This window comes from Brachionichthys hirsutus, chromosome 11, assembly GCF_040956055.1.
Source record: "Brachionichthys hirsutus isolate HB-005 chromosome 11, CSIRO-AGI_Bhir_v1, whole genome shotgun sequence".
NCBI classification, from domain to species: domain Eukaryota; kingdom Metazoa; phylum Chordata; class Actinopteri; order Lophiiformes; family Brachionichthyidae; genus Brachionichthys; species Brachionichthys hirsutus.
In genome coordinates, this window is record NC_090907.1 from 13,935,392 (window position 1) to 13,949,116 (window position 13,725).

Genomic DNA, 13,725 nt, shown 5'->3' on the forward strand with positions numbered 1-13,725 from the left:
CAATTGGGCGCGTTTTTCTGTTTGTCTGTTTGTTTGTCTGTCCGAGCGCATAACTCAAAAACTAGTAACCCAATCAACTTGAAATTGTTACACAAGCAAGGTTCTGTCCGTGGCTCGGTCCTCCCCGAGAATGGCGTTGATCCGGATCTGGATCCAGATTCTAGAATTATCTTTACATCTGGAATTGTGCCTCTGCTGTAAACTGCCACTTTAAGAGGGAGGGACACGAATGGCATGATGGGGAAAAAGAGTCCAGAAGGAGTCTTGTAGTACGTTCCGGAGCAGCAAGCTAGAGCAGGTTTGGCCCCTCTGATCCGGAAGCCCTGTTTACTGTCTCACAAGATCCAATAGTCTATTGGAGGCGGGGTCTGCAGTCTCTGATTGTTGTTTTCTAGTTAAAGTTGTTTTGGTGCCCAGATTGGTCCCTCTTCTGTTGTAATTTGTATCTGAGCTATAATTTGCAAATAACAAATAAGATCACTGCTACATGTTTTGGTCTGATCAGGCCTTTCGGTTTAGTGAAAAATGGACAGAAGCAGGAACGAGTTTCGTATCAGTTTTTGGATATTATCCTATCGCCAGCGATCTGCCTCATTCACATAAAGGCAAGGAAGGAAACAGACTTGGTTTGTTTGGTGTCATGCAGGTTGAAGTTGGCGAGGGCGAGGCATGCGCTGGAGTACCAGGGCTTCTTTCACGCCGCCAACTACACTCTCAAACACGGTGAACCATGTCAGGACCCGCCTGACAAGAATGGGATGGTCCTTGAAGCACCTGCATCTGTCCAAACCACAACCACAGTGTCACCGACCTCCGTCACAACACTTCCTACTCCACCAGTGACTTGTCCACCCCCGCTGCCACTCCCTCCACCTCCTGTGCTTCCACCAGCACCGCCACCACTCCATACTCCTCCTTCACTTCTCCCGATGCCTCCCGTTCTGTCCTTCCCTCCCTCACTGCCTATGATCCACGCCACCCCTCCCAGCCCTCACCTGTCATTGGGGGCCTGCTCGGATGCAGATGTGTACTCTTGCATAGGATCCATCAGGCCCTTCAGGCTCTCCAGCATCTCCAACCAATCAAAAGTCATCCTGTTTGAACACTCATCCTTCTGATGAGTGCCGTGATGACCAAAACTGTGTTCCTGTGATGTTATTCAGTCATGATGAATGTTAACATATGTCCACAAACATACTGTGTACAAATAAGACAATTTTTGGAAATGTGAAAACTTTAATTGTTCTCCCAAACTTCAGAAACTGAATGGATTCTTATCCTGTCAAAATAATTGAGCACTGATGCAGAGGGAGATCTCACAGTTCTCATAAGACTCTTTCTGAAATGAAGTCAAGGGTGGATTGAAGAATTATCCAGCCAGATCAACCAAACAAGTATTTCCTCATATAGAATTAAAATGTTAATGTTCTAAAATGTTTTGTTCCACTCAATTCAATACATTTTCTAGACATTTCTATAGCGCCAATTCATAACAGAAGGTTATCTCAAGCCACTTGGATTAGCAGGATTAGCAGGGAAAGACAGAACCCAACTTGATCAAGCTACGCCGGCATGCACAGAAATGTTAAAATGCGGTGCGGGAGAACAACTGCGTATGTGACATATGTTGTCTGTATGTATTTTGGTTGGTAAGCAGGCATAAAATATATAATTAATAAGCACATATAAGTTTAGGCAGAGTCACGGAAGGGGAAAGTTGGCCGTTTATTCCCATTGCGTATGTTTAAGCAGTTATTGAATAATTGTTGTTAGCCATGTTAGCGTAGTAGCTAAGCTAAGTGCAACCTGTGATAGCGTGACCTGCGAGAGTATGAAGTGTGCTTACAATAGTGTTGTATAATTGTAGATTATAGGATTGTATGTTAAAATGTATTCATGGTTATGTTTTATACTTTTAACAATGTAGGAAGGCAGAGAACGTTGTTGCTACGCAGGTGTAACCCGTCTGTGTTTGTTCCCTCTGCGTTGTGTTCAAGGACCACCAGAAGACCGTGCTCAGCTTCAGTTGTTTATTGCTGTTAAACAAAATAAAGTCAGTGTGTGCTTCTCGCTCTCCTGCAACACACCTTTCCTCCGACCTCATCCAAAGCATATCTGGTTGGAGGGCGCTCCGCGCATGCGCACAATACAGCCGCGCGATGACGTCACCAAACAGGCGTGCACACACTGACGAACAGGTAGGACGGAACAGAATATAGAATAATAACATACGAGATGACCATTTAGATGAAATTCATAAGACACATTCTGCATCTGCTACACAGGCACGCATAGAAAAGTTAGAATGCGGTGCGGGAGAACAACGGCATACGTGAAATATGTATTTTACAGTAAATTCTTTCAAATCACACTAGGTGCATTTACATGGACAAAATTTCTTTATTCCGATCAGAGTTCAGAGTAAAATTGTGATCCGATGCGCCGTGTTCATGGACCCTAAAGATCCGATCCGATTAGGATTTGCGTGTTCATGCATCACACTTTTGATCGGAACAGAATATTCTGACATGCGCAGTTTGACCAAAAGCACCGGAAATGGTAGAATAAGAAGCGTAGCAACTTCCGCTGTAAACAAATCATCGCTCCGCGCTTTCCTGCCTGAAACGTCAGCGTTATTTCGCTCGTTTTCACCGTTTGCGCTTTTAGTTTCCTCCTTTAATGTCTCCGGCAACATGTTTGTCTCAGATATTGACCAGTTCTGTCTTCCGCCCGCCGTGCTTTTCGCTCGCTCTGCTTCAGCTAGCTTCCGGCAATAGCAGCAGCGCATGTAGCGATGTCACAGACATGCGCAGTGAGGACGACTTGTACCGAAACATCGGAATAAGTGTTTTCATGCGCCCTGACCGGGTCACAAATCGGTATAAAGCACCCCTCTCCATCGGGATAGAATTGTGACCGGATCAGGCTGGATTGGGTCAGACTATTCCGGTTAAGGTGTGTCCATGAAGCATTTTTATTCCGATCAGGATTTTAACCGGGTTAAATGTGTCCATGTAAACGCACCCACTAGAGGGAGCGCAAACAACAACCTGATTACCACCTCCTATAGGACTAACATGGGTAAATCATCTTTTTACAATACTGCCCCCTAAGGGTGGAACTGTTTGACTCCTGCCCTCAAAACATGCACCTCTTTGGCCTCCTTCAAAACGGCCCTAAAAATACACCTTTCAGGGGGACAGAAACGGAGATAGTCATCACGACTCTTTCCGGATCAACCCCCCCTCCACCCCCTTTTTTGTCCACCTACGTTGCATATATTATGTGTCTTTTTAATTTATCGTTATTTTATATCTGTGGAGTAATTTATTTTTATTTTATTTTATTGGTTTATTTGTATTGTTAAATGTCGATGATTTATGTACAAAGGACTTTCAACGGAAACAAGACCGCAAGGGCTTTTTAGAAATGCTCCTCTTACACAGGATGTTTGACTGTACTTGTACTGTAATACATGCTACTGTGTGACTGTACTTGTACTGTAATACATGCTACTGTTAGAGTGTACTTGTACTGTAATACATGCTACTGTGTGACTGTACTTGTACTGTAATACATGCTACTGTTAGAGTGTACTTGTACTGTAATACATGCTACTGTGTGACTGTACTTGTACTGTAATACATGCTACTGTTTGACTGTACTTGTACTGTAATACATGCTACTGTTTGACTGTACTTGTACTCATAACGTTCTATCTAATATATTCATCATCATCATCTCATTTCGTGCAGATTAATATTTTTTGTGTAATCATCAAAATACTAAAAACAAATCCTCATCTTGCATTACTCAAGAAAAGGATTCCCAAATTATTCACTGTATCAGGATTCAATACTGAATTTAATGGACAATATTCCCACCAAGTTTTATAATAATTTCAGTGCTTTTTGTGCAAACGGACAAACAGATATCACTGATCACTAAATATCATCAAAGGAGCTCTAACTAGAAATAAGAACCGGAAACCGGCGCAACGGAATAACAGGCTGTGTGCGCGCCAAACGCAATCTATTCTCTCCAAAATAAATCGCATCATGTCAGCGATTTAAATCAGTTTGCAATATCGAACTGTCCCGAGAGGAGCGGTGTAAAGCTCTCGGAATAATCGATATTAGATAACGGAATCGCGGTTGTTGATTATTTGTTAAAAGGGGAATTCGTTTAGGGCGACCAGAGGTCCATTATACTTTGAAGTCGTACCTTTTACAGCAAAGTAAACCTCCTTTAAATGTCAATGAGATAAATGGAATGTTACCGTATAAGATATCAAATGCTATAATTCTAGCCAAAGAGACCATTCACAAAGAAACAACGTAAAACACGCTCCACGCACCAGGCCTTGCTCCCCGCCTGCTCATAAACAATGGCGACCGCACGCGTTAGCTGCCATTACCTTCTTCCGTCGCTCCGACTATTTCTGACTCAGTTCCAGGCAGATACGAAAATGAACCGTCCCCAACAGGAGCCTGAAGATAATAAACAAATAAAAGACCGTTTCTCGAGGACGAAACCGCTAAACAGCCACGCGAATGGACATTGACGAGTGCTTTACGTCCTCCTACAAGGCTAGCCGACCGGGTTACCGCCAGCAAACGGAAACGTCACTTCCGGACCGGCGCACTCGACTCCCAGTGGATTTATGACCGTAGCAAAATCACGAAGTATTCGAATGTTTGATACAAAGTTGCTTTTGATGCATTCAAATGGCCATTGATCAAAGATACACTATTATAAATTGTATAATGGTAGTCAGGTGATGTATGATGATGACATCACTATAGCCTATATCATTCTTCAACAGCAATAACTGAACTGAGCGGCACTCAGGATGAGGTAAACCTGGCAGGGAAGAGGGTGAATATGAATAAATGAGTTCTTAACACATCCAAATGTAAATGTTTTCAGTCCGTCTTTCCCGAGAGGGAGCACCACAGGGTGAATGTGGCGGAGGCCACCACAAGGTGTCGCCCTCTCCTGGGGCCAGTTTCCTGTCGGGTGAAGTGTTTGCTTGGCCCACGTGCATGGTTCAGAAGCGTCTGATCTGATGAGCTAATCTGGTGACTATTTTAATATGTTGATTTTTCATATTATGGTTTAGGTTTTAAATGTGTTTTGCTTGATGATGATGATGATGATGAATATATTTATTAGATAGAATGTTGGAGTACAAGTACAGTCACACAGTAGCATGTATTACAGTACAAGTACAGTCAAACATCCTGTCTAAGAGGAGCATTTCTAAAAAGCCCTTGCGGTCTTGTTTCCGTTGAAAGTCCTTCGTACATAAATCATCGACATTTAACAATACCAATAAAACTAATATTAAATTACTCAATTGATGCAAAATAACAATAAAATAAAAATAAATTACACCACGGATGCAAAATAACAATAAATTACAAAGACACTTAATATGTACAACGTAGGTGGACAAAAAGTTTTAGACGTATCTTATTAAATGTGTTTTAACAAATGGTAATGTTGTATTTGTTTGTTTATTTCAGTGTTTGTGTCACCGCTGCCTGCTGTCTTTCGTATTAAGTTTAGTTCGAGTTTTGTTTTGAGTTAGTCCGCTCCGTGTCGTACATCTGCATTTTGTTTATTGCGTAAACTTGTACGAGCGGACTAACTCTCTTACCTATTTTTATGTTTCATTCTTTTCTTGTTTCTTTATGTCACTTCCCTCCCTTATTATCCCATTGACACTCCAATACTCACCATACCCGATCCTATTTTTACGTGTGGTTTTATTAGTGCATGGGTTTGTGGTGTGTTGCTTTTAGTTTGCAGTGAATTGGGGTGTTAACATTGCAGGGTTTTTCCGCCTTGTAGTGCTGTGCTATTCGGGTTGAACTGGGGACTTGCAGACCATAAGTGATAAGGTGAAAGAGTGATTTTCCCTCTGTCATTCTTTAATAAATATATATTGTATCCCTTCTTTATGGTGCTTGTCATTATGTGCTCCCCGTAACATTTGGCGTTGTCTGGCAAAGCGAAACAGGGAGAAGTGACTTTTTTGGTTGCTATGTTAGTTGGGTGAGACAGCAGGAGCGGCAGCGGCGCAGTGATTCCTTGTCGCGCTTTGACATTGGCATGGATCCAGGAAGTGGCAGCGGAGTGGCTCGGGAGGAGCCGGACAGACAGGCCATGTCTCAGCGAATCAAGGACTTGGGGAGTGAACTGGTCGCGTTAAGAACTGCACAAGCAGCCACACATTCAGAAATGCCCTCCCCCTCGTCTGGAGCAACGGGTGGAGATGCACGAAATGTGAGACACACAGACTCTGTTATTTACGTGCAGCAGGACAGAAGAATGCCTCGGTTCTCGGGTAAAGTGGATGGTTCCGATGCGCTAACACTGGACGAGTGGATCGAGAAAGTGAGAGACTTTGTTCAAACGAGAGGACGCACTTAAAAAGAACGTGCAAAAAATGGTTTTTGATTACCTAGAGGGCGCTGCCCGTACGGAGATAAAGTTCTTGCCAGCTGTTCAAAGAGAGAATGTTGAATTCATTTTTCATGTTCTTAAGGCAGTGTATGGTTGCATGCACTCCCGTATTGCATTACAACGTAAATTTTACAACCGTAAACAGCTAGAGGGAGAGTCTTTCCTTGATTATTCACATGCTTTAATGGACTTACTGGATCAGGTTTCAGAAACTGATGTGCACGTTGCAATTAAAGATTTACATGACCAGTTTTGTGATGGGGTGAGAGACCAGGCACTCAGAATGAGACTGAGAAATTTAGTGAATTCTAACCCCCACTGGACTATACGAGATGTCAGAGGCGGAGCCGCAAGGTGGATGGCACAACAGGAAAATCAGTCCCCCAGATCCAAATGCGATAACACTTCAGTCTTAAATGAAATGTCTGTCTCCTGCGAAAGTGCTGTCTCGTTCTTCTGAGTTTGGTGAGCTGGTGTCTTTGTTAAAGGCACAGCAGATGCAGTTGGAATTGGTCATGAAGGCCTTGATCCCAAGTAGTGCACCTCCCCCAAGAGTACGTAATTTTCGACCCTCAAAAGCTGCAGATGGAAGACCAATTTGTTTTAGATGCAACGAAGTTGGGCATATTGCACGTAATTGTCCTGTGGTTACAATCCATCCTAAAGATGGAACCCAGTTCCCAAAGTCATCGGGAAACTAGAACCCGCCAGTGTTCAGAGCCAGACATTGGTGGGGGCGTTGCAGGGCTCTAGTGAGAGTAAGTCCAAATGTATCTAATCTGATTGGTGAGTGCTTGGAGGGGGAGGGGGATTTTGATGGCCCGCGCGGGCCTTTGATGCCGCTTGCATTACGTTTTTGGCTTCACATATTTCAATAGTTATACATTCTAATAAATTATCAATCACAGCTGCCATATGGCGGCTCAGTGGCGCAGTGGTAAGCACTGTTGCCTCACAACGAGATGGTCGTGGGTTCGTCTCTGACTTGTGGCCATTCTGTGAGGAGTTTGCATGTTCTCCCCGTGTCTGCGTGGGTTCTCTCCGGGTTCTCCGGCTTCCTCCCACCACCAAAAACATGCAGCCTAGGCTAAATTGTCCTTAGGTGTGAGTGTGTGTGCGCGTGTGTGCGTGTGGCTGGTTGTGTGTCGCTGTGTTGCCCTGCGATGAACTGGCAGCTTGTCCAGGGTGTCCGCTGGTCAATTTACCGCTCCAGCCTGGCCCGCGACCCGATAACAGATTAAGCGGTTGGGACAATGAGTTGTTGTATGTTCTACTACTTTATAAATCAAGTTTTATCCACATACACAGCCACTCCTCCTCCACCCTTGTTCTTCCTGTTTGTACAGTTAAATTCATATCCATCCAATTCGAAATCCATGCCTTTATCTTCATTGGTCCATGTTTCTGTCACGGGGGGCTGGGCCGAACTGGACGCTCTAAACAGGCATGACACAGGACGCAGGCTTTAGCTGGTTTAATGGTCCACAAGGCAGCAATGGAATCAAGGGGAAGACTCGGTGAAGTCAGCGGCTTGCAGGAATCCAGCCGGAGTTCTGAGACGAGCTGGGAGGACATCGGCGGGGAGGCTCTGCAGGACTGCCAAGGAGACGACACGAGAACATGCAGTGACGTGGAGCCAGGGAGACGATGAGCACGTGGAGTAAGGAGCTCTGGGAGACGCTGACGATCTGGCAAGGCGTGGAGCAAGGGCCCACCATTGGAATCAGCTGTGCAGGGCTGCCACTCCTGCTCCTGCTCAGATAGAGAAAAAAGCATCAGGGAGAACAGAATCATGACAGTTTCTGATATTGTAATTATTTTAAATGTTTTTTTAAATTGACTCAAATATTCTTTGATACTATTAAAGTTTGCATACAGACTTCTGCTATTGAAATGGATTATTGATAGTCCGCTGTCTGCTCCTCCGTGTAATAACAGCAATGATCAATGTTAGAGGAGAAATGATTATCCGGGTCTATGTCGTGCTCCAAGTCCAGCATATTATGGTCAGTGTATTGAAATGTTCTTAGTTCAAGTTTTTCATGATCAGCATGTTTTTCATGTCTCCGGATGCCTACGTTCCACTCCAACCAACCAACTGCCAGTCCTTGCTGGAGTCGCCCCAGCAGAGATCAGGCGAGAGGCATCCATACTAGCTCTCGCTCGGAAGGCACATCTGAGCGAATCCCACCTCCTCCACAAGGTTGTCATGGAGACACCACATCATACCCGCCTCAAGTCCCGTCGCCCTTTTGCCACACAGGCCCAGGAACTGCTCCACACGACACCAGCTGACATATCTAAGGAATCCTGGGTGAAGGCCAGATGGAGGGACCAGTGGAAGGGGGCAGTACCATCCAGGCTCCACCGCTACATTGAGGATCCAACAGATGTCCCTGGCCAGGACCTGCCCCGCAAGGAGTGGAATACCCTCAACCGGCTGCGGACAGGAGTTGGACGCTTTGGTGCAACAATGCAGAAGTGGGGTCTTGCAGACAGTGCCCGCTGTGAATGTGGGGATGGATCCATTACAGACTGTGGACCACGTGCTGACCAGCTGCCCCATATACCGCCGGCCAAATGGTGATCAGGGCTTAATTGATTTGGACAATGGCACACTGGACTGGCTTGCCGCAACAGAGCTGAAGGTCTAAGGCAGTGTTTCCCAACCTTTTTTGAGCCGTGGCACACTTTTTACATTTACAAAATGTAAAAAGCACACCACCAACCAAAATGACGTTCTAACACAGTATATTAAAGGTAAGGTGACTTAACAGGTACCCAAAGGTAGATTTGGCTTACAGCAGTTACACTCTGCTGTTGGTCGCAGCGTGCGCATGCGCCCGGCCAATGCGGGTGACGTGTCTTGCCTAAGGACACAACGACAGTGTACACATATGCCTGAGCCGGGGATCAAACCGCCAACCTCTCAGTCGTAGGACGACCCACTGCACCACCGTCGCCCCTCGTGAGATGAGCTTTATTATAATATATAGAGTTAATAATATAGTTTTTTAATGTATTGTAGGGGTTATTCCCCGACACACTGTGTAAGAAATAATTAAACGCACACAAAATGAATCAGGCAGACAAACTTCGATACTTTACCGGTAAGGAGGGACCCTGCTCGCCCAGCGGCTGCGACCAAAAGACCTCTCCCCCGAGACCTCGCGGCCTTTTTATTCACACGGTGAAAGTAGGTTGTCCCAGGTATTTACATAGATCCCTACCCCCTAGAGACAAAGGGATCTCTACCTAGAGAAACACTCGTGGTCACCTCCATCTTAAAAAACTCTGCAATGAAACAATGAAAATACAACTCTACTCTAACATTTCCCTCCTGGAATTTTCATTTCACATGGCCTAATACTTATACTGTAACATCCTTATCTCTATGGTTACTACAAAACATTCGGTGATAACTAAACATGCTTCAAACACTATACTAGAACTAAACTATAAGAAAAGAATCATAAAAAGAATCAATACAATCAAAATCAATACCCGAGTTATTACATTCATAATCTGACCTGAATCAGGGAGGAAGGCAAAAAACCCGTATTTTGCATAATTCTTCTTCAAATCCAAACTTCTTTCAGACGGGAAAATTCCTTCCAGATCCAGCCGGCAGCTGCGATCATCTTACAGACCCCCAATTCAGGAATTTTAACAATCCTCCTAATACAATGTCAAACATCTCATTCATCGTCAACAAGGAAAACAAACATGAAAAAACATAAAATCAAATCAGTACAAAAACAATCAACATTCATTTCCACAGTCTAAATGTTACTGTCAAACCCTTTATTCACAAATCCTACGTTAGAGCATTACGGATATTTCTCCTAGTTTGAATTACTTTAACATTTTACCAGCATTATCTTCTCTACACTGTAATTTGAAAACAGTGACATGATTATTTTATCTTTATTGCTCCAAAGTTTTAACACATCTGGAACATTCTGAACTCTAAATTAAATTATTACAATGTCTATATTATGGATGGATAATCATAACAATCTTTTACTGTCTTATTAACTCAACTTGTCACTATAATTTAGCTACTTTTACTTACTCTAATGTTATCAAAAGTCATATGCTTATACACTTTTACGTTGTTGTAGACTTATTACTTCTATTTTAGTATAATTGTTAACCTATCTTTCTATTAATTTTATGCCTATTGGAATATCAACAAATAGCAATTGTTTAGTTAAATTTAGTTTATGAATTTAAATCTACATCCTGCTCATTAGTGTTATTTGATCTATTTTAGGATTCTAATTGCATCGTACGCTTCTCCACTTAATCATAAATTACTGACAGTTGCAATTAATACAGTATAACGATACCAGGTGTTGGTTAACTACTCCTATGAAACTCTCCTAATCTGCATAGATTACTTTATGATGTTCTTCTAGTCACACATCTCTAAACAAACATTCAAACAGATTACACTTTGGAAAATGCAAACTGTTCTTGGTGTTAGATCAGTCTCGTTCTCGTTCCTTGTCCATCAGCAAATCTTCTTGAAAGTGATTCAGCTTCACTGTCAGTGTTCTTGTCCTGCGTTACACTGTGAGGGTCTCTTCCTCACGGATCTTAAAATGAGTGTGATTCAATCTCTCACCACCTCTCTCTGATCAGACTTCCTGTCTGCATCTCTGGATCAGTTTGGCAAGAGCCGTTTCCTCCTGCAGTGCAACGGATGGATTCAGGAGGAACTCTGGATGTTCACGTCTCGTTGGTGTCGTCAGCATGACCCTGAGTGGTCCTCCCTTCCCCGGTCCGGACCGTCTGCTGCTTCCTGATGGTTTCCATGAAGACGCCAACACCAAACACGCTCTGTAGATTCGCCCTCCTGTCGGGACAAAGAAAAACTTCGGCAGATCATTTGCTCTCTGGACATCGTTCAGAAAGAGTGTGCTTCATCTATTCACTCAACGCTTCCTCTTCACCAAATCGATGTACTGCATCCATGGCTTTTGGTTTCTTTCGTGCATTGGCCAAACCTCATTTTAGCCTTCTCTACACTAGCCTAGCGCTCTGATATACAGTGACATCTGATCTGCATGTTGTTTCACATCTTACCACCTGATTCACAAAATCATTACCGTTATAACTAGTTATTATGGCTACTGGAACAGGATTTAGTGATTCGACACATATATACAGCAAACAATTTTTTTTTAGTATTATTTTTATTCTTCCAGAGTAATTATTGATTTAATTACTGCCTGGCAATCCCTCCTGTTTGAACTATGAAAGTATTCCATGGTTCAAACTTGCTTTCATTAGTAAATCTAGTCTACTCTATCAGTATTAGTCTAACTTGGTTAATACAATGTCTTTCTATTAATTCCTACTCTTACATCACATTCACAACATATTATATACATCACTCAATTTGGGATGAAATAAGTTCAAAAGAGTTTCCATGTGCCTCTCACCCTATGCTTGTCTGAGATGCTCCTATTGAGGGCGCCATGTGTTGGCTGGAAGGTTCAACACCTCCAGTCCGTCAGGCATCTCCTCTGCTGTTGTCTGAGATGTTCCTTCGACCGTACAGCGCTTCCGTTGGCTGTTGTTTCTGCATCACAGCTTAGCAGTCTCTCCTGGTGTTCCTGGAGCTGCTATCTGCATTCGCAACTCAGAACAAAACACATTTCTTTATTGACACACGATAAAATCTTTGAACCTCTTCCTTCCTTCATTTCACGTTTCACTATTGAGAACCCATATGTTGGCAGAGTTTATCTGCTCCCAGTCCAGTCCGGGATCCCTCCTGCTATAGTAGAAAAAGCAATAGCATTAAATTTACATGTTATATTCACAAATGTCAAGTTCCCAATTCACATCTGAATTGATTCAAGTCTGTCTCTAGTCGTCTCATCTTCCTTCAGTCTGAAGTCAGTCTTTAAACTCCGTCAATAGTTGTGATCTGTCTTACAGTCAAAAGTCTTTTTTACAGTGCGTGTGTTTGTGCAATTACCTGTCCGTCGTTGAATCAGCATCCATTATTTTAGATTTTATTTAGATCCTGAGATCACTTTAGTTTTTAATCTATCTACAAACTCTAAACTCCTGCTACATGTCTTCATGGATTCAGCTTTTGTTTCAGAAGACCTTTTGTGGCTATGCATTCCACAAACCATGGACATGGGTCTGCAACCAGCCGGTCTCTCTCAAACAAAAGTTGTCTCCAGAACAATTTGCATATCAAATGACTGTGCCGTAAGAGTTAGCTACGCTCTCACAGCACAGACATGGATGCAGAGACGTGGTTCTGTCATGCTAATTTGGAATTCACAAAGACTTTTTCTGCTTCAAGTCTCCATTTTGTTGTTGTCCTGGTCTCCATCTTGGAGCTGCCATGTGGTCTCAGCAAAAGTGTCCATTTTGTTGTTGTCCTGGTCTCCATCTTGGAGCTGCCATGTGGTCTCAGCATGCCGTTTCGCCATGCTGCGTCTTTGTCTCTTCTGAAATGCTCAAAACAATCTTTACACATCATATTTCTTACATGTTACATTTCCAACACTTACCACATTCTGGTTTCTTTTCCTCAACTTAGCTGTCCTTCCACACATTCTAGCTACAATAAACATATTAAATAATATAAAATACAAAACCAAACCAAACACATCTCACAGAGAACAAGGTCAAATCTCTGCATGCAAATCTCTAACAACACAACAAGAAAACATAAATTAAAAAGTGCAAAAGATAAAGCAGCATCAGGTAACAGTTCTACTGTTTTACTGAAGAATGGCATCAAAGGAAACCGAGTGGCTCAGCTTGGGGGGGCTGATCCTTCTGTTATCATCTGTCCTGTTCTGGAGACTCTCTCTGAGGGGACAGTCTCCGTGCCATTGCGTGTGTGAGACGTGGGGAGACTGAACACCTGGACTCCCACCAGCTCAGTGGGTCTGCACTTCTTTGGATAAGCGGCTCCTCAAGATACGATCTTACTTTATTTTATTTTGCCTTTGTGTCAACCGCGTTAAAATGTCTCCAGATTTTTCTACGTTTTCTATCTCTCGTTTTTTCCTTACCCTTTCTAGCGCGTCGTTTGTCTCTGGTCTAAAGTTCTCTCTCTCCCTGCCTCCCTTTCGTTTCGTCCGCTCGCTGTGCTGCGTGTGTGTAACCCCCCCCCCCCCTCCCCCTGCTCGTTGTGGACACGCACACACACACATCTCGACCAATCACGTTAGACTTTAACAGACTTTTTTTTGGCTCCCAATGACGGGAACCAGC